The sequence below is a fragment of the Sus scrofa genome, chromosome 8 (genome assembly GCF_000003025.6).
Source record: "Sus scrofa isolate TJ Tabasco breed Duroc chromosome 8, Sscrofa11.1, whole genome shotgun sequence".
Lineage (NCBI taxonomy): Eukaryota > Metazoa > Chordata > Mammalia > Artiodactyla > Suidae > Sus > Sus scrofa.
Window position 1 is genome coordinate 40,935,275 of NC_010450.4, and position 25,681 is coordinate 40,960,955.

Genomic DNA, 25,681 nt, shown 5'->3' on the forward strand with positions numbered 1-25,681 from the left:
ATCGAACTTGTGTCCTCATGGATCCTAGTCAGGTTTGTTACTGCTGAGCCACGACAGGACTCTCAGAAATGTAACATATTACCCTTGTTTACGTTTCATTGGCCAAGGTAAGTCATATGGCCGTTTCTAATTTCAGGGATGAAGGATGCCTGGAAAGGGAAACCCTTTTTTTTTTTTTTTTTTTTTTTTTTTTGCTTTTTATGGCCGCACCCGAGGCATATGGAAGTTCCCAGGCTAGGGGACCAATGGGAACTTCAGCTGCCTGCCTACACCACAGCCACAGCAACGTGGGATCTGAGCCAAGTCTGCGACCTACACCACAGCTCACATAATGCTGGTTCCTTAACCCACTGAGCGAGGCCAGGGATCAAACCCGCATCCTCATGGATCCTAGTCGGGTTCGTTAACCGCTGAACCACGAAGGGAACTTCAAAAGGGAAATCTTGCCTTGTGCTTAAAGACTGGGAACTTGTGTGATTAGCTCTGTCTCTGTCATAGGTTGGCAACCTGCAGACGCTCCCAAATACTAGTTATTGAGAAATAATCATCGTGTAATAGGTGACTACTCTATGCCAGGCATAGATGTTTCTGTCTTTATGACTTTGGAAGCAGAGCAGGAGATTATTGGACTCAACAACCCACCATCGTTCTGATGAAAATATGGAAAGTTTGTGCCATGTTGCTGGAGAACTCAGTTGTGTTCCACTAGGAGGGAGCCTTCTGTGTCTTTTTGCCATTTCTTGGGCCACTCCTGCAGCATATGGCAGTTCCCAGGCTAGGGGTCTAATCGGAGCCGTAGCCACCGGCCTACACCAGAGCCACAGCAACGCGGGATCCAAGCCGCGTCTGCAACCTATGCTGCAGCTCACGGCAACGCTGGATTCTTATCCCACTGAGCAAGGCTAGGGATCGAACCTGCAACCTCATGGTTCCTAGTTGGATTCGTTAACCACTGCACTACGTCGGGAACTCCCGGAGGGAGCCTTCTGAAACAGTCTTCCTTTAAAGTTGTAGTGCTGGGAACCAGTAATGGAATCTGAAACAGAAGGCAATTTAACTCTCTTTTCCACATATGATGTGTAAAACTCACACAGTGGAAAACAAGGGTCAGGAACTTTTCAATCACTGAGGTGAGAGAGGGGAAGTAGATTCCTATTTCACCCCATATTCAATGTCAGTTCTTGGTAGGTTAAAGACAAAAACAGAAGTTCCCATTATGGCTCAGTGGTAAAGAACCCGACTAGGATCCATGAGGATGCTGGTTCCATCCCTGGCCTTGCTCAGTGGGTTAAGGATCTGGCATTGCTGTGAGCTGCAGTGTAGGTCACAGATGTGGCTTGGATGTGGAGTTGCTGTGGCTGTGGTGTAGGCTGGCAGCTGCACCTCAAATTCGACCCCCTAGTCTGAGAACTTCCATATGCTGAGGGTGCCGCCGTAAAAAAGAACAACAACAACAAAGACAAAAACTGTTTTGGGGAAAATATTAAAAAATATCTTTGTATGGAGTTCCCGTTGTGGTGCAGTGGAAATGAATTTGACTGGGAACCATGAGGTTGCAGGTTTGATCCCTGGCCTTGCTCAGTGGGTTAAGGATCCAGCGTTGCCGTGAGCTGTGGTGCAGGTTGCAGACATGGCTCGGATCTGGTGCTGCTGTGGCTGTAGCTCCAATTCAAACCCGAGCCTGGGAACCTCTGGGTGTGGCCTGAAAAGACAAATGACAAAAAAAATTAAAAAAAACATATATATATATTTGTAAGTACAGGTTTGGGAAGGATGTATTAAGATATGAAATGCACAAACCATTTATCCATGAATTTATTTCTTCATTCATTTACCAAATATTTACTGAAAATCTGCTAGATGCCAGGCCCTGGTCTAGGCACTAGGTAGAAGAAGAGGACAAGATAGTCCTCTGGATGGTGCCTCATCCTAGAGAACTTGGAGCCTGCGGACCCATAGAGGCAAAGAATAATAAAAGAACAAAAGATGTCACCAAACAATGACAATGCCTACCATAGGCTGGGAGAAGGTACTTGCAATGCACATAACCCAAAAGGATCAGTATCTGGAATATGCAGGAAACTTCCTAATCAACAAGAAAAAGACAGAGTTCCCAATGTGGCCCAGTGGGTTAAAAACTTAGCTAGTATCCATGAGGATGCAGGTTCAATCCCTGGCCTCAGTCAGTGAGTTAGGGATCTGGCATTGCTGTGGCTGTGGTATAGGCTGGAGGGTGTGGCTCCGATTAGACCCCTGGCCTGGGACCTTCCATATGCCACAGATGCAGCCCTGAAAAAAAGAAAAAAGAAAAGAAAAGAAAAAGACAGACAACCCAATAGAAAAAGGAGCAAAAGAGAGAAAAAGAAAGCTGAATAGTCAATAAACACGAAGAGATTTTCTTTCTTTCTTTTTTTTTTTTTCTGTCTTTTTGTCTTTTTAGGGCCACACCTGAGGCACATGGAGCTTCCCAGGCTAGGGGTCGAATCAGAGCTGTAGCTGCTGGCCTATGCCAGAGCCACAGCAACGTGGGATCCCAGCTGTATCTTCGACCTACACTGCAGCTTGCAGCAACGCCAGATCCTTAACCCACTGAGCAAGGCCAAGGAATGAACCTGCAACCTCATGGTTCCTACTTGATTTGTTTCCCCAGCGCCAAGACAGAAACGCCAAGGTTTTCAATATCATTTATTTTATTTTATTTTTTTTTGTCCTTTCTTGCCATTTTTGGGGCCACTCCCTCGGCATATGGAGGTTCCCAGGCTAGGGGTTGAATCGGAGCTATAGCCACCGGCCTACGCCAGAGCCACAGCAACATGGGATCCAAGGTGCATCTGCGACCTACACCACAGCTCAGGGAAACTCCGGATCCTTAACCCACTGAGCGAGGCCAGGGATCAAACCCACAACCTCATGGTTCCTAGTCGGATTTGTTAACCACTGAGCCACGATGGGAATTCCTCAATGTCATTTATAACAAGGGAGATGCAAACAACACAGTCATAAGATATCGGTTAATGCATGGAAGATTAGCAAAACTGTCCATTGCAAAGAGCTTGGCATTGTGGGGACTCCTACCTTTCTGGCTCCCTGGCCATCTTGACGTCTGCTTTTGGTTGGGGGTGTCCCGCACCTAAAGCAGGAAGATGGTGGCCGAAAAGAAGACAAAAAATTTGCTGGAGGCAATCAATTGTTGGCTCCAGCTCATTATGAAAAATGGAAAGTAGGTGCTGGGGTACAAGCAGACTCTGAAAATGATCCGACAAGGCAAAGCGAAACTGATCATCCTTGCCAACAACTGCCCAGCCCTGAGGAAATCTGAAATAGAATTACAGAAATAGAATTATGGCCAGTTGGCCAAAACTGGTGTCCATCACTGCGATGCCAATAATATTGAATTGGGCACAGCATGTGGAAAATACTACACAGCATGCACAGTGGCTACCATTGATCCAGGTGATTCTGATATCAGAAGCATGCCAGGACAGACTGGTGAAGAGGAAATCATGCACAATTTGTCTTTAATAAAACCAGCCAGGGCTTGTTATTTTATTTTATTTTATTTTATTTTTAAAGATTAGCAAAACTGGGAGTTCCCATTATGGCGCAGTGGTTAAGGAATCCGACTAGGAACCATGAGGTTTCGGGTTCGGTCCCTGCCCTTGCTCAGTGGGTTAATGATCCTGTGTTGCTGTGAGCTGGGGGTATAGGTTGCAGACGTGGCTGGGATCCCGCGTTGCTGTGGCTCTGGCGTAGGCCAGTGGCTGCAGCTCCGATTCAACCCCTAGCCTGGGAACCTCCATATGCCGCAGGAGCGACCCAAGAAAATGGCAAAAAGACAAAAAAAAAAAAAAAAAGATTAGCAAAACTGAGATATCTGGGAATAATACATATTAGCTGGGCTGTGGACTAGTGGAACTGCTTATGAAAGGCTGGGGAGTGTGCAAATAAATATGACTGGTTTAGAGAGCAATTTGGCAGTTTATATCAAGGCTAAAAATATTCCTACCCTCACACGCAGTAATTCTTCTGGGTACACACCCCAGTGAAATTTTTGCACATGGGTTCCAGGGGACAAACAATGTTTATTCCAGTACTGTCTGTGACTGTGAAGAAACAAAAACAATTGACATACCCACCAATAAGGAAGTTTTATTTTTATTTTTATTTTTTGGTCTTTTTAGAGCTGCACCCCCTGGCATATGGAGGTTCCCAGGCTAGGGGTCTAATCGGAGCTGTAGCTGCCGGCCTATGTCACAGCCACAGGAACACCAGATCAGAGCCGTGTCTGTGACCTACACCACAGCTTATGGCAACGCCGGATCCTTAACCCACTGAGTGGGGCCAGGGATGGAACCTGCGTCCTCATGGGTACTAGTCAGGCTCGTTAACCACTGAGCCACGACGGGAACTCCCATCAATAGGAAATTAAATACGGGCACTGTGAGATGTTCACAATGTGGAGCAGCTTTCAGCAGTTAAAATGACTGACCTTGAGCTGCCTGCATCAAAATGGATAATTTTCAAAAACACAATTTTGAGTAAAAAAACCAAAACTGGAAATAAAAACAAACACCATGATACTGTGATTTAAGATAATACTATGTTATAAACTTCTAAAATTTGTAGAACTGTACTATATTTTGTTTATGAATATAAATCATGATTATAAAAGGACAAAAATGTACATGAGCATGAGAATATTAAATCGCAGGGTGGGGGGGAGGGGAGACAAGGGAAATAGAAGAGAAGCAGAATTTGCAATTAATTATAGTTGTTTTAAAAAATAATCAGAATATTGGAATTCCCTTGGGGTGCAACAGGCTAAGGATCCAGCGTTGTCTGTAGCAGCTTGGGTCATTGCTACAGCACGGGTTCGATCCCTGTTCCGGGAATTTCCACATGTTGGCAAGGCAAAAACAAACAAATAAAACCCAACAAAACTGAGATTATAACACAAATGTTTTAAAATAAGTGGTTGACTTTTTTTTTTTTTTTTTTTTTTGCTTTTTAGGGCCACCACTGTGGCATGTGGGAGTTCCCAGGCCAGGAGTCCAGTTGGCGCTGCAACTGCTGGCCTACGCCACATCCACAGCCACAGCAATGGGGGATCCAAGCTGAGTTTGCCATCTACACCACAGCTCACAGCAATGACAGATCCTTAACCCACTGATCGAGGCCAGGGATGGAACTAGAATCCTCATGGATACCTGTCGGGTTCGTTATCACTGAGATACTACAGGAACTCCCTGGCTCCTCTATTTTTTTTTTTTTTTTTTCCTTCTCTTTAGGACCGCACCAGTGGCACATGGAGGTTCCCAGGCTAGGGGTTGAATCAGAGCTACAGCTGCTGTCCTACACCACAGCCACAGCAATGCAGGATCCCAGCCACATCTGCGACCTACACCACAGCTCACAGCAACGCTGGATCCTTGACCCACTGAGCAAGGCCAGGGATTGAACCCTCAACCTCATGGTTCCTAGTCAGATTTGTTTCCGCTGTGCCACAATGGGAACTCCCCTGGCTTCTATTTTGGAAAGTCATAGGTGTGCTCTCAAATGTGTGGGTGTCTAGGTAAGGGCTCCAGATTGCCTTTGGCAGGCATTCGTTCCACTATCAAAGCATCTTGCCAAAAAATAATGGTTTGGGGGGACTGGTAAGGCTGCTCTGACCTTGACTTTCTGCAGCCTAGGGAGGAAAGGAGAAGATCAGAATGAACTGGCAGAATGGTGGCTGATGGAGCCACTGGAGAGCCTCCTGCAAAACAGAGACCTTCTGTGTGATGAGGGAGAATGTGCATGTGGAAATGCTGCATGTGTGTTTCTGCAGCTTCTTAGACAAGGCCGGATCCTTTCCAGTCTGAGCGGCAGTTGCTGAGCCTGAGTCACTGGTGAGGACGGGCGGCTGTTCTGAACACCCCGCCTTTGGCCCCTTAGGGTGCAGACCCTGCCAAGAAGGAGATCCACGGTCCCTGTGGTTTCTGGGACCCTTGTAAACAAAATCCCGGTAGAAGAGGAAAAATAAGGAACAGATGAGACCATCACAATCTGAAAAACAAAACAAAGCAAAACAGTTTTCTCCTCTGGCCAATAGGAATAGGGCTCGAGCCAGCTGGCATCTGACGTCTAGGCAAGGGACTGTGAGTGTGCAGTAAATGTCCCCAGCACAGGAAGGAGGGCTCCTTCTGTTTCCTTGGAAGGTATATGTTTTTAGAGCAGCCATTTTGATTTGAAAATATGTCAGGTGAATGCCCTCTATCCCCAGGAGTCTCAAAGATCGTTTCTTTAAAGTGTGAATTTCCCAGCAAAATATTTACCAGATTTTAAGTACATTTACTTTGGAATTTCCCATAACAGTTGCAAGTTTTTTTTTTTTTTAAATGAGCTTTTTTTTAATACAGCCATGTGGAAAATATTATTCTTTATATAGTTCCTCTGCTAGAAGCCTTCGCATTGCATTTCCCTTCAAGCTAACGGTGTTGCTTGCTCTTGGTGGCTGACAAGCCACCCTGAGTGGTGGCCCTGAGATTTTTCTAGAGGTGAGGGTGAGGCCTGGACACCACACCCAGGTGGTCTAAGAACAGGGTGTTTAGAAGCCAGCTCTTAGCATCTGGGTCTGGTAACATTTCTCAGAGCCATGCAGCCTGTTTGCGGGACTGTTTTCCTTCCAGCGTATGAACTGGGATTTTTGGCTGCATGTGCTCATTAAGAAAAGCCATGTCACTTGTCACAAGTGTAAAAAGAATGTTTCAAATGTTCCCGGAAAACTTTCAGCTGGTTCATGTCCACGCCTGGGTCCTCCTGTAATTTTCCTGATTCCTTCCCTCTCAAGATGTGGCTCAGACACAGTTCTGATGCAGAATGATCGCGAAGTTTCGGCCAGGTACTGGATGAAGTCATTGATGTGGATGACTAACTGACATTGTGAAGTTCTTCAGGAATTGGGTTGAGGGGGGTTCCTGGGCTGGGTTTCTGTCAGTGTGGCCAAGAAATATAAGATTTATAATAAACCCTCAAGGACTTAATACCCTTTGGCAGATGTATTCCTAATGGAGCTTATTAAATACAGAGGCTTATTCTAAAGCAAATAACTCGATGGGTAGAAAAGTAGAAGGGGGGAAAAAAAAACCCTACCATTTATTTCCAAACATGTATGCAGGACAGGATTTTTCCTAATAAAACTTCATTCGAATGTAGCCTGTTTATTTTAATTTCTTATCACAACAGAAAATGTCTAGTGAGATCCTTCTGCGTTTGTAGCTAACATGGCTAAGAACACCTTCAAATGAAGACCTTGTGACTGTTTCACGTTCCTTAGGATATTTTCGTCTGTTTTTGTCTCTCCTATATTTATTCTGTGAAGCTAACACTAAAACCCAAACAATGGCACAATGGAATACTAACCCATGGGGATCAAGGAGCATTAACTTGCATTCAAAATAATATGACTCCTGGAGTTTCCAATGTGGCTCAGTGGAAACGAGCCCAAGTAGTATCCATGAGAATGCAGGTTTGATCCTTGGCCTCGCTCCGTGGGTTAAGGATCCAGTGTTGCTGTGGCTGTGGTGTAGGCTGGCAGCTGCAGCTCTGATTGGACGCCTCTCATGGGACCTTCCATATGCCCCAGGTGCAGCCCTAAAAACCATAAAAAAAGGAATAATAATCATTTCTACCTAATAAGCTGTTGGGGGAGGTACAATAAAATAATGTCTAAAGCATCTAGCACATTGCTGCCAAGATAAAATAAATGACCTCACATTAATACCAAAAAATAAATAAATAAAAAATTAAAGCATCTAGCACAGAGTAAGAGTTCTGTAATTGCCAAGGAGTAAGTTCCGTAACTGCCAGGTTTTTATTGTTCCATATGATACTTCTATTAGAGTATTCTATATATACACACAAGTCACTCCCATGAGATTCTAAGTCCCTTGGAGGCGGACTCTGAGTGTAATCATCTTTGTCTTTTTTAAATAACTAAGAACGCTTTCAGAAAGGGAACTTTTCTCATTCCTGTAGATATTTGTTCCTTAGCAAAGGGCCTGGCACCTGGTAAACAATGTAGAAAAGAAGTTTGTTGAATGAATGAGTGAATGAATGAATGAGTGAGTGAATGAATGAATGAAAACCACAGTACAGGGAAGAGAATGGGAATCTGAGACTGGGGTGTGATTCCTTGTGCCTGTTATTTTTGCTTGAAATTCATTCTCAGACCTTCTCTGTTGGGATCCTGGCTGACATACATTTCTGGGGTTGACTGGATTATATAATTGCTGTTTTCTGTCTCTAACTACAGTGATTATGACTCAAGTAGTGGATACATTTACGGTGCTATGTAAATAATAATTATTTTAATTACGGTTTGACCTGTACAATATATTCTAACAACGTAGCTGACTGTGCATTTGTGTATGTGCACTCTTGAGAGTGGTGGAAAAAATCTATTATGAAAGTACAAAAGAATCTCCCCTGTATGCACATGGTAATTTTAGAATTATAACATGGAGAAGTACAATATCACTATAATTACAGCAAGTTTGAAGAAAGAAATGGCTTTGAAATAGTATATAATCTAAGTATGTTGCATTTGGATAATATAAAATCATTTTTTCGCCATGTCCATGGCATGCAGAAGTTCTCAGGCAAGGGTTCAAACTCACGCCACAGCAGTGACCTGAACCACAGCAGTTACAAAGCTGGATCCTTAACCCTCTATGCCACTGGGAAATTCCTAGATAATATAAAATTTATTTTATTTTATTTTTATTTTTTTAGGGCCATACCCGGGGCACATGGAAGTTCCCAGGCTAGGGGTCAAATCAGAGCTACAGCTGCTGACCTACACCACAGCCACAGCAAGGCGGGATCCAAGCTGCGTCTTTGACCTACACCACAGCTCTTGGCAACGCCAGATCCTTAACCCACTGAGTGAGGCCAGGGATGGAACCTGCTTCCTCACAGATGCTAGTAAGGTTTGTTAACTGCTGAGCCATGACAGAAACTACAGAACCCAAATTTGATCCACCTGACACCTGGGAGAACTTTAGCCATTACAGCAATATTATGTTTTGCACTTGAAATGTACAAGGGATCATTTCAGACACTGGAGCGGGTGGAGAGTGGTTGGGGCTCATGGGTAGGACACAAAGATGAACCACAGAGTATCTGCGTCTGAGAAATGTACGATGAGGTGAAAGAGACAAGACATTCATGGAGCAGTAACAGAACTCTTCCTGAGCACTTACCCCATGCCCGCACTGTTCTAAGTGCTCTGCTCATCCCGCCCCACTTAATCCTCACACAGATGAGGAAGCCAAGGCACAGGAGGGATCGGTAAGGTGTCACAGAGAGCAAGCGGACCATGATTCCAGTCCAGGCTGTCTGAACCCAGAGTCCAATCCCCTGATTTGACATTAAATTGCCCCTTCTCAGGGGAGATCCTATTGTGGCTCAGCAGTAACGAACCTGACTAGTACCCATGAGGATGTGGGTTCCATCCCTGGCCTCACTCAGTGGGTTGGGGTTCCGACATTGCCGTGACCTGTGGTGTAGGTTGCAGACGTGACTCAGATCCCGCGTTACTGTGGCTGTGGTGTAGGCCGGCAGCTGCAGCTCTGTTTTGACCCCTAGCCTGGGACCTCCATATGCTGCAAGTGCAGCCCTAAAAAGCAAAAAAAAAAAAAAAAAAAAAAAAAAAAAATTGCATCCATATGCAAATATACTTAGAGGAGGCCACACAAGTATAGCCTTCAGGGGGGAGTAAGAAAACCCACTCTGGGAACATTCCAACCTAGGGATCCAGAAGGCTTCTCTGAGCACTGGCATTTGAGCTGAATTTCAGAAGATGCAGGGAAAGGAATGTCAAATAAGAGAGAACAGCTTTCTAGAGATTGTGACAGTGACCCCTACCCGCCCATTCTGGGGTAAACGCCTTCTTCGCACTCCTACATCAACTCCAGTTCCCTGGGGTAACACTTAGTACTTTTACTTCAATTGCCTCTTTAACCATCTTTTTCTTTGTTAAGTATAAGCTGTTTGAGGCCAGAGACCTGCCTGGACATCTTTTTTTTTTTTTTTTTTTCCTCTTTTTACGGCCGCACCTGCAGCATATGGAAGTTCCCAGGCCAGGGGTTGAATCAGAGCTGCAGCTGAAACCTACACCACAGCCATGCAATGCCAGATCCGAGCCATTATCAGCTAGTGGCAACCCCAGATCCTTAACCTACTGATCTGGGTCAGGATCCAACCCGCATCCTTATAGATACTAGTTGGGTTCTTAACTCACTGTGCCACAATGGGAACTCCTCTGGACGTCTTTTTACCCTGAGCACCTAGAAGACCATCAAGGGCTTACTAAGATGATCTCCCACCAAGGTTTTTTTCCCCCTGAAATTGGACATTTTGCATAACAAAATGACTACATTTAATTTAAAATACCATATGTAAAAGAAAAAAAATACCATATGCCCTACAGAAACGCATGTGTATGTAATGCTAAGATACATTGAACATGCAGCTCGTTATTTGAAACATACTTTTGTGGCTAAATCACTAGGATTATTGGAGCCAAAGTCAACCCTTTATTTTTTTTTAATTTTTTTTATGTTTTTGCTTTTTAGGGCCGCACTCTCGTCATATGGAGGTTCCCAGGCTAGGAGTTCATTCGGAGCTATAGCTGCCAGCCTACACCACAGCCACAGCACAGTAACGCAGGATCTGAGCCGCCTCTGCAATCTACACCACAGCTCATGGCAATGCTGACTCCTTCACACACTGAGTGAGGCCAGGGATCTAACTCAGATCCTCATGGATACTAGTCGGGTTCGTTTCTGCTGCACCGCAATGGGAACTCCAAGTCAGCCTTTTAAATGAGTGTGTTATGGAGGATGAATGCCTTCCAATAATCTGAAAAGTTAATTTTAAATGAAAATCACAAGAAATCCTGCTCTTGTTCTCATTTAAATCCTCTGTACTTTCTATTGTACTCACATCCAGAGGATGCTTAGCCTCTCCAGTCCAGTAGGAAATCTACAGTGGTTGTCACATGGGTGCTATCTGATGGAATAGACAATAGAGGGAAGTCAGGTTCCACAACAGAGACTGAGCTTATTTAGGAAACACACAAAATTAGCAACTTATAATAATTAATGTATTCTCAAAATTCTTGCCAGGAACACTATTTTTCACATTATCAACTTCTGTCCCTGTTCTTATTGAAATGTTAGAAGATTTTATTTTTTTGTCTTTTGTCTTTTTAGGGCCACACTCGCAGCATATGGGGGTTCCCAGGCTAGAGGTCTAATTGGAGCTTTTGCTGCCAGCCTACAGCAGAGCCACAGCAACGCCAGATCTGAGCCTCATCTTCGACCTACACCATAGCTCATGGCAACGCTGGATCCTTAACACACTGAACAAGGCCAGGGATCAAACCGGCAACCTCATAGTCCCTTGTCGGATTCGTTTCTACTGTGCCAAGATGGGAACTCCTGCAATTTTAGAAGATTTGAAGCACATTCTTTCTTGCATTAAAGTTACTGGGTTTAGGATCTGAGCCAGCTAATGTCTATACCACTCCCTAGGAATTGTTTAAGCCCTTAAAAAAAGGGTCTTCCGGAGTTCCCATCATGGATCGGTGGTTAACGAAACTGACTAGTACCCTTGAGGATGCAGGTTCAATCCCTGGCCTTGCTCAGTGGATTAAGGATCTGGTGTTGCCATGAGCTGTGGTGCAGGCTGCAGACACAGCTTGGATCCTGCGTAGCTGTGACTGTGGTGTATGCCAGCAGCTTCAGCTCTGATTGGACCCCTAGCCTGGGAACCTCCATATGCAGCAGGTGCGGCCCTAAAAAGACAAAAGACAAAAAGAAAAAAAGAAAAGAGCCTTCTATCTTGAAAGACATTGGGGTGCTTCCTAGGGATATGGGGGGCTCTTTGATTCTTTTAAAAATTTCATTTATTGGAGTCCTCATTGTGGTGCAGTGGAAATGAATCCAACTAGTATCCATGAGGATGCAGGTTTGATCCCTGGCCTTACTCAGTGGGTTAAGTATCGGGTGTTGCTGTGAGCTGTGCCATGGGTGGCAGATGGCTTGGATCCTGCATTGATGTGTCTATGGAGCAACTGCAGCTTGGATTCAGCCCCTGGCCTGGGAACTTCTATATAATGCACGTGCAATCCTAAAAAGCAAAAATAAATAAGCAAAAATTTCATTTACTGGAATACCCACACCTATCCTCAGGGACTAAATCATTGTACCCTTCTTTAGGTAAACTCTCTTTTTCTGGAGACTCCTCACTCATGGACAAGCTCTTGGCTGCTTGAATAAGTGTCGTTGTTGGTTTATCTCTTAAACCCTTCCCCTGTTCACTTCCGGCCATGTTTTTTCCATGTACCCAGGAAAATACTCCTTCTTTTAGTGGATGTCAAAACTCCACATTTTGGAGTTCCTTGGTCACACAGCAGCATCCAGTGTTTCCACTGCTGTGGCTTGGGTCACTGCAGAGGCACAAGTTTGATTCCTGGCCTGGAAACTTCCGCATGCCTCGGGTGAGGCCAAAAATAAATAAATAAACATTTTTAAAAAATTCAATGAGAAGCCATTGAAGGCCATTAAGTCGGAGGCGATACTGGCCAGATTTATTAAAGAGCACGCTGCCCATGGAAACAGCTAAAATTAAAAAGACAGATATGGAGTTCTCGTCATGGCTCAGCAGAAAGGAATCTGACTGGTAATCATGGGGACACAGGTTCGATTCCTGGCCTCGATCAGTGGTTAAGGACCCAGCGTTGCCATGAGCTGTGGTGTAGGTTGCAGATCTGGCATTGCTGTTGCTGAGGCCAGTGGCTACAGCTCCGATTCGACCCCTAGCCTGGGAACCTCCATATACCACAGGTGCATCCCTAAAAAGACAAATAAAATAAAATAAACATCAAGAGATGGCAAAGGTGCACAGCAAATGGTGTGCAAGTGAGAGACTAAATCCATCAAACTACATGGAAAATTGGCAATATCTACCAAAGTGTGCACTTCTACCACCCAGGAATTCCACTCCTGGGTATATTCCCGATGGAAATACATACATAGACTCACCAAGAGTCAGGCATGAAAATGTTTGTAGCAGTATTACTCTTGATGGCTAAAAACTGGAAACTACTCAAGTATCCATCAGCAGTCGAAAGGGCAAATGGATTGTGGTGAATTCATGAAATGGAATACTTCCCAGAAATGAGAATAAACAAACCACCACTACAAGCAACAACATGGATGACTTTCATTAACAAAATGTTGAGTGAAAGGAGCCAGAACACACTGTATGATTCTATTTATATAAGATTGTAAAGCAGCCAAAGCCAATCTATGATTTTGGAAGTTACGATACAGGTATTTTTTTTTTTTTTTTTTTTTTTTTTTTGGCTTTTCTAGGGCCATACCCATGGCATATGGAGTTTCCCAGGCTAGGGGTCCAATCGGAGCTGTAGCTGCCAGCCTACGCCGGAGCCACAGAAACGTGGGATCCGATTGGAATCTGTGACCTACACCACAGCTCACGGCAAGGCCAGATCTGTAACCCACGGAGCAAGGCCAGGGATCGAACCCGCAACCTCATGGTTCCAATGGGATTCGTTAACCACTGAGCCACGATGGGAACTCCCAGGATACAGGTACATTTGGAAGGGGGGTAGTGTGGAAAGGGTATGAGGGAATTTCTGAGATGCTGATCGTGTGTTCATTTTATGTAAAGTCACTGAGTTATACACCAGGGTTTGTGTTCTTTTTGTATACACATTGTATTTCAACAACATATACTTCATTTGCATAAATAATAAGAACTTACATTTTCCCCTAACCTGGGAACTTCCATGTGCCACAAATGTGGCCCTAAAAAAACAAAAACCGAAAGAGGCACAATCGAAAAGAATTTGCACTTTAAGAGGAGCACCCTGATTGCTATGTGGGGAGTGAAATGACAGGAGGCAAGAGTAGATATACAGAGAAGCAAGTGGAAGGTGATTCCTGGTGAGAGGAATCCCTTGGGACTCAGTGGATACAGTTGAGAGAGATGAATGCACAGATTTGAGATAGTCTTGGAAGGTAAAAACCAATAAAACCTGCCAATGGCTGAATGTGGGGGGTTAAGAGAGGAGCAAGAACAAAGCAAACTCCTAGCCTTGGGACTTGGGCGGCTGGTGGTCCCTGAGGTGGGAAAGACTAAGGGAGAATTAGGTTTGGGTGAAAATCTATGGTTTGTGAATCAAGACTTCTTAGGGAGTTCTCATTGTGGTGCAGCAGAAACAAATCCAACTAAGAACCATGAGCTTGCGGGTTCGATCCCTGGCCTTGCTCAGTGGGTTAATGATCCAGAGCTGTGGTGAAGGTTGCAGACATGGCTTGGATCTGGCGTTGCTGTGGCTGTGGTGTAGGCGGGCAGCTACAGCTCCAATTAGAATCCCTAGCTTGGGAACCTCCATATGCTGTGGGTTCAGCCCTAAAAGCCAAAAAAAAAAAAAAAAAGACTTCTCACCACCTCTATCAAGGGCAAGGCTGAACCCCAGGGACATGGAGAAGGTCAAAATGACTCTGAACACTTCTAACCAGAGTTCTCTTGTGGTGCATCATGTTAAAAACCCAGCATTGTCATGGCAGTGGCTCAGGTCGCTGCTATCATGAGTTCGATCCCTAGGAACTTCATATGCTGTGAGTGCAGCAAAAAATAAAAATAAAAAAATAAAAAATAAATAAAAAAAAATTAACGCCTATGACCTTGCCAGTCCTGGATTCTCCAGATAAAAAGAAGGAACATTACCTTTCAGGATGGATACTGTCCGTCCTAGGAGCCCACAGTCACTCCAATTTCTTCCCATCCTTGTAGCTCTAGAGCAACAAGAAAACTCCCACCACTAGGAAGGCAGCAAGGATAGCTTAACTGCCTTAACATTATTCTCTCTTGGCCAGAAAGTAGAAAATTCTCATCTTTTTCCCTTAGTTCAAAGAGAGATGCAGTGAAAGAAAAGCCTTCTCCTGAGGGGGTGAGGGGGGCAGGGAAAGGAACCCAAATACCAACCAGAGAACATAAGAGGGAAGAAAAAGTAAGAGTGTTTACTGAGTTGTCCAGGTTGGACCCAAATAACAGGATGCTGAGGGCAGCAGGGCACAGGCAGGCATGTCCAGAGCAAGGCTGGGAAGGCAATCAGGGTCTAGGTGGGCACTGTAGGTGGTGCCAAGGATTCGGGGACTTGATCTTACAATACTGGAGGACAATTGAAGAGCTTGAGTGGCAGCTGGATCTGCATGTTAGATGGCTGTGAAGGGTCAGCTAAGCTAGCATATTCAGAAACACTTTGGGAAGGTATAAAAGGGCATGGAGTATGGAGTCATTTAAAATGGAATAGAACAGGTGTTCCTGGAGTTCCCGTTGTGGTGCAGCAGAAACGAATCCAACTAGGAACCATGAGATTGTGGGTTTGATCCCTGGCCTCACTCAGGGGGTTAAGGATCCAGTGTTGCCATGAGCTGTGGTGTAGGTCACAGATGTGGCTTGGATCTGGCGTTGCTGTGGCTGTGGCGTAGGCTGGTGGCTACAGCTCCAATTAGACCACTAGCCTAGGAACCTCCATATGCCGTGGGTGCGGCCCTAAAAAGGACAAAGACAAAAAAGAAAAAAAAAAAAAAAAAAAGAACAGGAGTTCCTGTTGTGGCTCAGTGGAAACGAACCCAATGAATATCCATGAGGATGTGGGTTGCATCCCTGGTCTCACTCAGTGGGTTAATGATCCAGAGATGCTGTGGCTGTGGCATAGGCCAGCAAGTGCAGCTCCAATTCACCCCCTAGCCTGGTAACTTCCAATGCCGTATTTGTGGCCCTAAAAAGCCAAAAGCCAAATAAATAAACAAATAAAATGGAATAGAACAACTGAAATTAAAAAAAAAAGAAAGATAAGTGAAATCCAGTGGTTCATCAGGATTTTGAAAGCTCAAGATAAGTGAAACATTTTTTTTTCATCCCTCTTTCAGGTAACATGTAGACTCAGGGATTCTATCCTCTGAAGCCTATGTGTGATTGGGATATAAGGATGAGCTACTTGTTTCACAGCATTAGAATGAAACTTGCAATAGTCACCAGAGTGCTGAGCATTTTTTATTTTTTATTTTTTTGTCTTTTTGCCATTTCTTGGGCAGCTCCCTCGGCATATGAAGGTTCCCAGGCTAGGGGTCTAATCGGAGCTGCAGCCACCGGCCTACGCCAGGAGCCACAGCAACGCAGGATCCGAGCCATGTCTGCGACCTACACCACAGCTCACGGCAATGCCGGATCATCAACCCACTGAGCAAGGGCAGGGACCGAACCCACAACCTCATGGTTCCTAGTTGGATTCGTTAACCACTGCGTCACGATGGGAACTCCGGGCTGAGCATTTTAACCAGTCGTCTGGGCAAGTCATTGTGCTCAAATACCAAGGATTAAGCAGCACCCATCAGACACGCTCTTTCTCTGTCTTCCAGGTAGGGTGGAGGCAGGGAATCTTGAGTGGCCAATTCTACTTTCTCAGGTTTTATTGACGGCTTAAGAGAAAGCAAACAGCACTCAGGTAGATAAGATAACCACTCTTTGAAGTCTGAGCCCGTAGTTTTAAGTTGTCTTTAATTTGAAAATACATTTCATCTCATTTAAAGGCTGGAGTAAAACTTAAATATTCAAGCACCTGACTATAGACAATTCATTTACTGGTGTGCAGAATAAATGTATGATGTGAATTTCTATCTGTAACGATAGACTAAGGTATTAGGTTTAACCATACTAATTGCTGATGTCCAACTGATTTTGGATTTACAGAAGCAGGACTTACAAATGCCAGAGTTGAAGTTCCCTGGTGGCCTAGCACTTAAGGATCTGTGTTGTCATTGCTGTGGCTCAGGTAGCTGCTGTGGCTCAGGTTTGATCCCTGATCGAGGGTGGGTGACATCAAAAAACAAAACAAAACCAACCAAAACCAAACCAAACCAAACAAAACCCGAATGCCAGAGCTGTTCAATCTAATCCAGATTCTGTCTTGGCAAATTCAGGTGAGCCACTGCTGGGAATCTTTGATATCTTTGATGGAATTTACATTAACCATTCTTTACTTTTTACCTGTGCAATAGTCTGGTGTGTCTTTAATTATCTCAAAGAGTGTTGAGAGGAGTGTTGTTGTTATATCTTAAAACAAATTTTACTTTCATGTATTCTAACAAATAAAATCATACCATTGCACCCTGACTTAGCAGAAGATGGGTTAGTAGTTGAGAATTAAATTCAAATATTGGGAAGTCATCACAATCATGCCTAAATTTGACCAGAATAGAAAGAAGTATTGGATCTGAATTATCAAGATTCTTCTTAAAGATGTGTGCATGTGTCAGTCAAGTGTTACTTGTGTCTATGGTAACATGACTTAACCCATAAAAACACGAGTCTTTTAGTGGATCTATCACTTTGGTTCAATTGACCTTGACGTTCCCAAGTTACTAACGGGGCTAACCCAACAGTTATCATATCAGGTATTTCACAGGGCTGCCATGGAGAACTTCTTTTTTCTTTTTTTTTTTTTTCTTTTTTTTTTTTTTTTTTTGGTCTTTTGTCTTTTTGTCTGTTGTTGTTGTTGTTGCTGTTGTTGCTATTTCTTGGGCCGCTCCTGCGGCATATGGAGGTTCCCAGGCTAGGAGTTGAATCGGAGCTGTAGCCACCGGCCTACGCCAGAGCCACAGCAACGCGGGATCCGAGCCGCGTCTGCAACCTACACCACAGCTCACGGCAACGCCAGATCCTTAACCCACTGAGCAAGGCCAGGGATCCAACCCGAAACCTCATGGTTCCTAGTTGGATTCGTTAACCACTGCGCCATAATGGGAACTCCCAGTTTTGCTAATCTTTAAAAATAACTCCCTCTTTTTTCTTTTTTCTTTTTTTTTTTGTCTTTTTGCTATTTCTTGGGCCCCTCTCGTGGCATATGGAGGTTCCCAGACTAGGGGTCCAATCGGAGCTGTAGCCGCCGGCCTACGCCAGAGCCACAGAAACGCCAGATCTGAGCTGCGTCTTCGACATACACCACAGCTCATGGCAACGCCGGATCCTTAACCCACTGAGCAAGGCCAGGGATCGAACCCGCAACCTCATTGTTCCTAGTCAGATTCGTTAACCACTGCACCACGATGGGAACTCCAGAACTTCTTGATAAGAAGTATTTCCCCAGAGTTCCCATTGTGGCTCAGAAGAAAAGAACTCAACTAGCATCCATGAGGATGCAGGTTCCACGCCTGGCCTCTCTCAGTGGGTTAAGGATCCGGCATTGCCATGAGCTGTGATGTAGGTCGCAGACATGGCTTGGATCTCATGTTGCTGTGGCTGTGGCTGTGGCTGGCACCTGCAGCTCCAATTCAACCCCTAGCCTGGGAACTTCCATCTGCCGCTTTTATGGCCCTAGAAAGACCAAAAGAAGATTAAAAAAAGAAAGAAAGAAAAACAAAAGAAAAAAAGAAGTCTTTCCCATGATGCTTGCCGATGTTAGAGTACTATTTCCATGGGAGAGCCTCAGAAAGTTACATCTTTTAGCTCCATGATGCAGGATGGTCTTTGAAGTATTGTGTCTGTGCTGATAAATGCAGAACTTACCATGGCATTCCTTGCCGGCAGCTAAGGTTTTTGTTTTAGAGTTTGAGAATCCCAGCAATCGATGCAGACTGAACATAATGAGGCGCTGATATTTGTTACAGGAGTCCATTTGGGATATTCTAATTTGAGTTGAACTTAAGTTCAGGTCCTGAGTTGTCTCTTTGAGTTCCCTAGGGGGCTGTTGGATTTTGCATCTGCTAGAGCTGACCACAAAACCAAAGGCTGCCAGACCCTGCCTCTGATGGGGTGCATGGCCTCCCCCCCTACAGACTCTATGCCTCTGCTTAAGCTACGCCCTCTGCAAGGAACACGTCTCCCATGTTTCTTCGAGGTTATTTCTACTCACTCTTCAGGTTTTAGCACACAATCCCAGGAAGCTTTTCCTAACCTTTGAGGTTCAGTGAAGCCCCCTATGTCTGTGCTTTCATGGTCTTAATATTTGCACCTCTATGATGTCACTGATCTTTTTAGAGAAGTTACCTGTCTGCCTAACATAGAGCCTGACACTTGTTTGGGGTGGAAACTGTCTGTAGTTTTCTTTGTCTCATCCTTCCCCTCCCCCTTGTACTGACCCATAAACCTTAGTGTTCCAAGGAAGACTCCAGACAGGGGCAGATCTTCCAGGGGAACCTCAGCTGGTTAAAGGCTGGACTGAAACTGAGCGGGTTTCCAGTGGGTGACTGGGGAGTCTTCGGGGAAGGGAGAGGCCCTGACCCAGTTTCTCTTCAGAACATTTGGGGACACTTGGCTTGGATTCAGGTACTAACTGTGGGTGGACTTAGATTCTGAGCTGGCCTCTTGCGCCCTCTGGTGGTTTCATATCACAGTGGGCAGAGCTAGAGCTCAACCAACTGGCTGGATTTTCTCCAAGGAGGAATCCGCATTAACCATTTAGACGTCCGCCAGGCAGGGAAATCATTTCAGAAACACGTTCAGGGAGCAATAAAATAATTAGCCAAATGCACACATAATCAGGAACTTGGAACCTCCTGCGGGATCCTTGAAGGGCCGTGGCGTGGCTTTTTTTTTGGTAGGACAGATTCTTACAATCTGTATGTACTCAATGGATAATGGAAAATGTGCCTTAATCAAAGGCAATCGCTCTGTCATTGTCAGCCTGTGAAACATTAGCTCAGGGAGCTGGATGACAGAATACACTTCTATATCTCCTCAAGACAACTCCACCCCAGGATGACCGAAGAACCAGTTTGGGGATCGTCATGAGAGTCTGGATTACATTCAAATTTCATGATAATCAATCCCGGGGCCCAGATTATCTCTTGAACAAGGACAATTCCTTAGTTGAGCGTGTTCAATCATTTTGTGATTGAATAGCAGAAAATCATAGTTCCTTTGGCGGCGCTAAAAACTGTCATTTCCAGAAACAAGAGAGTGTCCTTTGCTGTTTTTTTTTTTTTTTTTTTTTTTTTTAACTGCCCAAACATACACTTCTTGTGGGACCTAAATTTCTGAATGATTTAAAAATCATACCAGGGAGTTTCCACTGTGGCATAGCTGGTTACGGATCCAGTATTGTCTCTGAAGCAGCATGGTTCAATCCCCGGCCTGAGGCACTGTGTTAAGGATCCAGCATTACTGCAGCTGTGGTGTAGGTTTTGGATGTGGCTCAGATCTGGCATTGCTGTGGCTGTGATGTAGGCTGGTAGCTACAGCTCCTCTAGCCTGGGAACCTCCATATCCTCGAGTGCAGCCATAAAAAAATGACCCAAAAAAAAAAGGTTCAGCTGACTGATACAATCCAGTGGGGTAAAGCCCGAGCAGACAGGGCCCAGAGGAAAGCTGATTTTGATTCTTATTTTAAGACCCCTTCACTCAAATTATGAGCAGAAAAAATATATGATTAAAAAGTTGGGGGGAGGAGTTCCTGCCGTGGCTCAGTGGTTAATGAATCTGACTAGGAACCATGAGGTTTTGGGTTCGATCCCTGGCCTTGTTCAGTGGGTTAAGGATTCGACCCCTAGCCTGGGAACCTCCGTATGCTTCAGGTGTGGCCCTAGAAAAGACAAAAAGACAAAGAAAAAATTAAAAAAAAAAAGGTGGGGGGATAAATTAGGAGTTTGGAATTAACATACATGCACTATTATATGTAAAATATATAACATATATACACTACTATATGTAAAACAGATAACAATAAAGACTTACTGTTGTTACAGTATAGGCAACAAATAATAATCACCTACATGGGAAAAGAATCTGAAAAAGAGTGGATATATGTATATGTATAAGTGAATCACTTTGCTGTACACCTGAAACTGACACAACAATGTAAACCAATTATAATTCAATTAAAAATAAAAAATTTGGGAATGTGGAGTTCCCATCGTGGAGCAGTGGTTAGCGAATCCGACTAGGAACCATGAGGTTGCGGGTTCGGTCCCTGCCCTTGCTCAGTGGGTTAACGATCCGGCGTTGCCGTGAGCTGTGATGTAGGTTGCAGACGCGGCTCGGATCCCTCGTTGCTGTGGCCCTGGCGTAGGTCAGTGGCTACAGCTCCAATTCGACCCCTAGCCTGGGAACCTCCATATGCCGCAGGAGCGGCCCAAGAAATAGCAAAAAGACAAAAAAAAAAAAAAAAAAAAAAAAAAAAAAAAAAAAAAAATTTGGGAATGTGAATTGCTGTAACCACTGCAGAAAACAGTATGGAGATTCCTCAGAAAACTAAAAGTAGAACTACCGCTTGATCTAGCAGTCCCACTCCTGGGCATCTATCCAGACAAAACCATGACTCAAAAAGACACATGTACCCCAGTGTTCACTGCAGCACTAGATACAATAGCCAAGACATGGAAACAACCTAAATGTCCATCGACAGAGGAGTGCATCAAGAAGATGTGGTACATATATACAATGGAATATTACTCAGCCATTAAATGGAAAGAAATCATGGCATCTGCAGCAACATGGATGGACCTAGAAATTATCGTGCTAAGTGAAATTTTGTCAGACAGGGAGACACCAACATCATATGCTATCATTTACACGTGGAATCCAAAAAAAGGACGCAATGAACTTCTTTGCAGAGGAGATACTGACTCACAGACTTTGAAAAACTGAAACACTTATGGTTTACAGGAGTTCCCATCATGGCGCAGTGGAAACGAATCCGACCAGGAACCATGAACTTTTGGGTTCGATCCCTGGCCTCGTTCATCGTTGCCACGAGCTGTGGTGTAGGTCGCAGACACGGCTCCGATCTGGTGTTGCTGTGGCTGTGACATAGGCCATCAGGAACAGCTCTGATTAGACCCCTAGCCTGGGAACCTCCATATGCTACAGGAGTGGCCCTAAAAGACGAAAAACCAAACTTATGGTTTCCAAAGGAGACAGGTTGGGGGTGGGGGTTGGGCTGGGGATTTGGCATGGAAATGCTGTAAAATCGGGTTGTGATGATCGTGGTACCATGATGAATGTAATAAAATTCATTGAGTTAAAAAAGGGAAACAATAAAATGAAATAATTTTTCTTTGGTAAAAAAAGTATATGATGAAAGACTCAGTGATAGCTGGGTGGGAGGAGACTTGAGGTAATTCCCAGATGCTGATGTACATCTGTAGCTACGTTCGAGCAGAGAGAGGAGAAATTCAGAGCTCTCGCATTCCATTCTTGAATCAACAGGAATCATCATCTCCTTGCATTGCAGGGCTGCATGCCTCTGCCAAGAGCCTGGTGAGAGCTGGCCTCACCTCTGTGGATGGTTTACCTGCAGGATCCTTTTATGACCTCAAAAGGTGGGTATGAAGTTTACCTTTCTGATGGCATATTTTTAAAGCACTAAAAATCAAAGGAGGATATAAATATGTCGAGGACCAGGAAGCAGTCAGAAGTGCGAAGACTGAAGAATATGATGCAGGGTAAGAACCAGGATATGGGGAGTTCTCTGCTGGCCTAGCAGCTAAGGATCCGGCATTGTCACTGCAGTGTCCCGTGTTTGATTCCTGGCCCAGGACCTTCTGCACGCCATAGGCATGGGCAAGGAAGAAAAAAAAAAAAAAAAAAAAAAAGAAAAGAAAAAGAACCAGAATATAGAAACACCAGGAAAAAAGAGCTAAATGTGTCTACCCTTTGTTTCCTTCCCCTTTCCTTGTGTGTCACTGATTATCCAAAGACAAATTAAGTTGAATAAGCAGCATGTCTAAATGAGTGTCATAAAACACACACACAGGCGCTCCCTTCCTGGCTCAGCAGTTAACGAACCCCGACTAGGATCCATGAGGATGCAGGTTGGATCCCTGGCCTTGCTTAGTGGAATAAGGACCCAACGTTGCTGTGAGCTGTGGTGTAGTTTGCAGACTCAGCTTGGATCCCGCATTGCTGTGGCTGTGGCATAGGCAAGTGGCTCTAGCTCCAATTCGACCCCTAGCCCTAGGAACTTCCAAGAACTTCCATATGCCTGTGGGTACGGCCCTAAAAAGCAAAAATAAATACATAAATAAATAAAATAAAAATAAGTAAAACACACACACACTGAGAATCCGGCAGGAACTTTGTAAATGTGAGCACATCGGCAGGGAGACGTTCCGTCTGGGTATGCTTCATGGGGATGTCACACAGCTGTGTACGTGTTTTCAGCTCTTCTCTCCGCAGACAACTTTCATGTTGTATTTGCAGTTAGAGCGAGAACAACCTTTCTGACTCCATTAGTTAGGATCAAGCTTGGGCTGCAAGTCACAGAAAAAATTCAAAAGAGACTTAACAAGATAGAATTTTAGGAGTTCCCGTTGTGGCGCAGTGGTTAACGAATCCGACTAGGAACCATGAGGTTGCGGGTTCTATCCCTGGCTTTGCTCAGTGGGTTAAGGATCCGGCGTTGCCGTGAGCTGTGGTGTAGGTTGCAGACGCGGCTTGGATCCCACGTTGCTGTGGCTCTGGTGTAGGCCGGTGGCTATGGCTCCGATTAGACCCCTAGCCTGGGAATCTCCATATGCCGAGGAAGCAGCCCTAGAAAAGGCAAAAAGACAAAAAAAAAAAAAAAAAAAAGAATTTTATGTCTCCTATATTTTCAGGGAGACAGTAAGGAGTTTGGTTGTTTAGAGCTTCACTGGTCAGAGGCCTTCTGTTTCACTGCATCGCAGTGTACAGTTTCCATTTTCAAGGTTGCCTCACAGTCTAAGATGGATGCCGAAGCTCCAGTCACACACCTGCCCTCCATTCCAGCAAAAAGACCAGATTGAGAAGGATAGGCCATTTAGCATGAAGGACACTTCCTGGCAGTTGCATCCACACCTTCTGCTTACAGTCCATTGGCCAGAACTTATCTTCATGACCACATCTAGCTGCAAGAAAGACAGTGGAAGGAAGATTTTTTTTTTTCCCCAGGGAAAAAAAAAAACCAAGAATCAAACAGAGGCTCAGTTACTGAGTAGGAAGGGAGAATGATTACTGGAGGACAATGTGCAATCTTTGTCACTGAAATCATAACATTTTTTTCCCCTAAAAGTGAGCCCTGTCTTAATTTCTCCAATGCATGCCAAAGACTGGAGGTGGGGATACACAGCTAGTACAAAGTATCCTTAGGACAAGGATCAGGCTTCAGCCTTGCTTGAGTCTTTGGGTGATCCAAAATCCAAATGTGGACACAAATTTATATTTAAGAGTATGAATGAGGAAAAAATAATTGGATACTGCCAGTGATATAATAATTAAGGCTCTCATGTTTTCATAGAATGTTTATATGACTCGTAAATAGAAAATCAGCAGATGTCTGGCCATAAATTTTAATGTTGAACTTAGATGGTAAGTGCTCTTTAAATTCAACCAGAGCCCACTGTATGGATTCAGAGACAGTAACAGAATATTCAGGGAGTGCCCATCGTGGCATAGTGGAATCGAATCTGACTAGGAACCATGAGGTTGTGGGTTCGATCCATGGCCTCGCCCATTGGGTTAAGGATCCGGTGTTGCCATGAGCTGTGGTGTAGATCGCAGACACGGCGGCTCAGATCTGGCATTGCTGTGTCTGTGGTGTAGGCTGGCAGCAACAGCTCTGATTAGACCTCTAGCCTGGGAACCTCCATATGCCATGGGTGAGGCTCTAAAAAGACAAAATAAATAAATAAATAAAAATTTTTAAAAAGACAATAAATAACAGAATATTCAGGAGATAAGTATTCTTATCTGTTTCTCAAGGGTCTTCTCTGCCCACTGGAAAATGCTGGAGTTACTCAAGGTTCTGTTCTGGATTTTCTTCTCGTTTTTTTCCTGAGTTTATCATGGTTAAGTTCATTTTCCTTCTCAAATTTGTGTTCCTTTTGTCCCCAAACTTAGTCAAGAGCACCAGCCAGGGCCTAAGCCCAGGACTCCACTCTTCCTTATAGCTCTCATTCAACTTCTCTCTCTCTCTCTCTCTCTCTGGTTCACTTTCTCCAAACTGTCTGCCCTCAGCCCCTGGGGCCAGGGATGTACCCGCTCTTGCAGATCCAAGAGGCAGCCTCCCTGCCTCCCGGCATCATCCAGGCTAATCTTGCCTAAAATTCAACTCTGCTCCAGCCCTGCTTCTCCTTGCTTTGATTCTAGCACCTCCAGAGAACTAAGTCCAGACTTTTTTTTTTTTTTTTTGGTCTTTTTAGGGAATATGGAAGTTCTCAAGCTAGGGGTCGAATCAAAGCGGCAGCTGCCAGCCTACGCCACAGCCATATAAATGCCAGATCCAAGCCGCATCTGTGACCTACACCTATCCAACTCTTGGCAATGCCGGATCCTTAACCCACTGAGTGAGGTCACAGATGGAACCCTCATCCTCATGGATACTAGTTGGAATACTAGTTATTGCTGAGCCACAGTGGGAATTCCCTAAATCCAGACTCTTAGCATGGCCAGGCAGGGCAGCAGATCTGGCCTCCTTCTTGCTTCTCCCTGTCTGGAACTTTCCTCGTTTCAGTCCCTGCAAACTCCTTTCACTGCTGAAGACTCGTTTTCTCTCATAGCCAAACCTGTGCACAGGAGATTCTTCCTGAACTAGATCTTTATTCCCCTCAGGTTCACAGAGAAGGCGTCCGCCTTAAGAAGGCCTTAA

General features: G+C 44.6%; 1 pseudogene; it reads left to right on the forward strand.

Moving 5' to 3' along the window:
- Positions 3,144-25,681, forward strand: LOC100739256 (annotated as a pseudogene).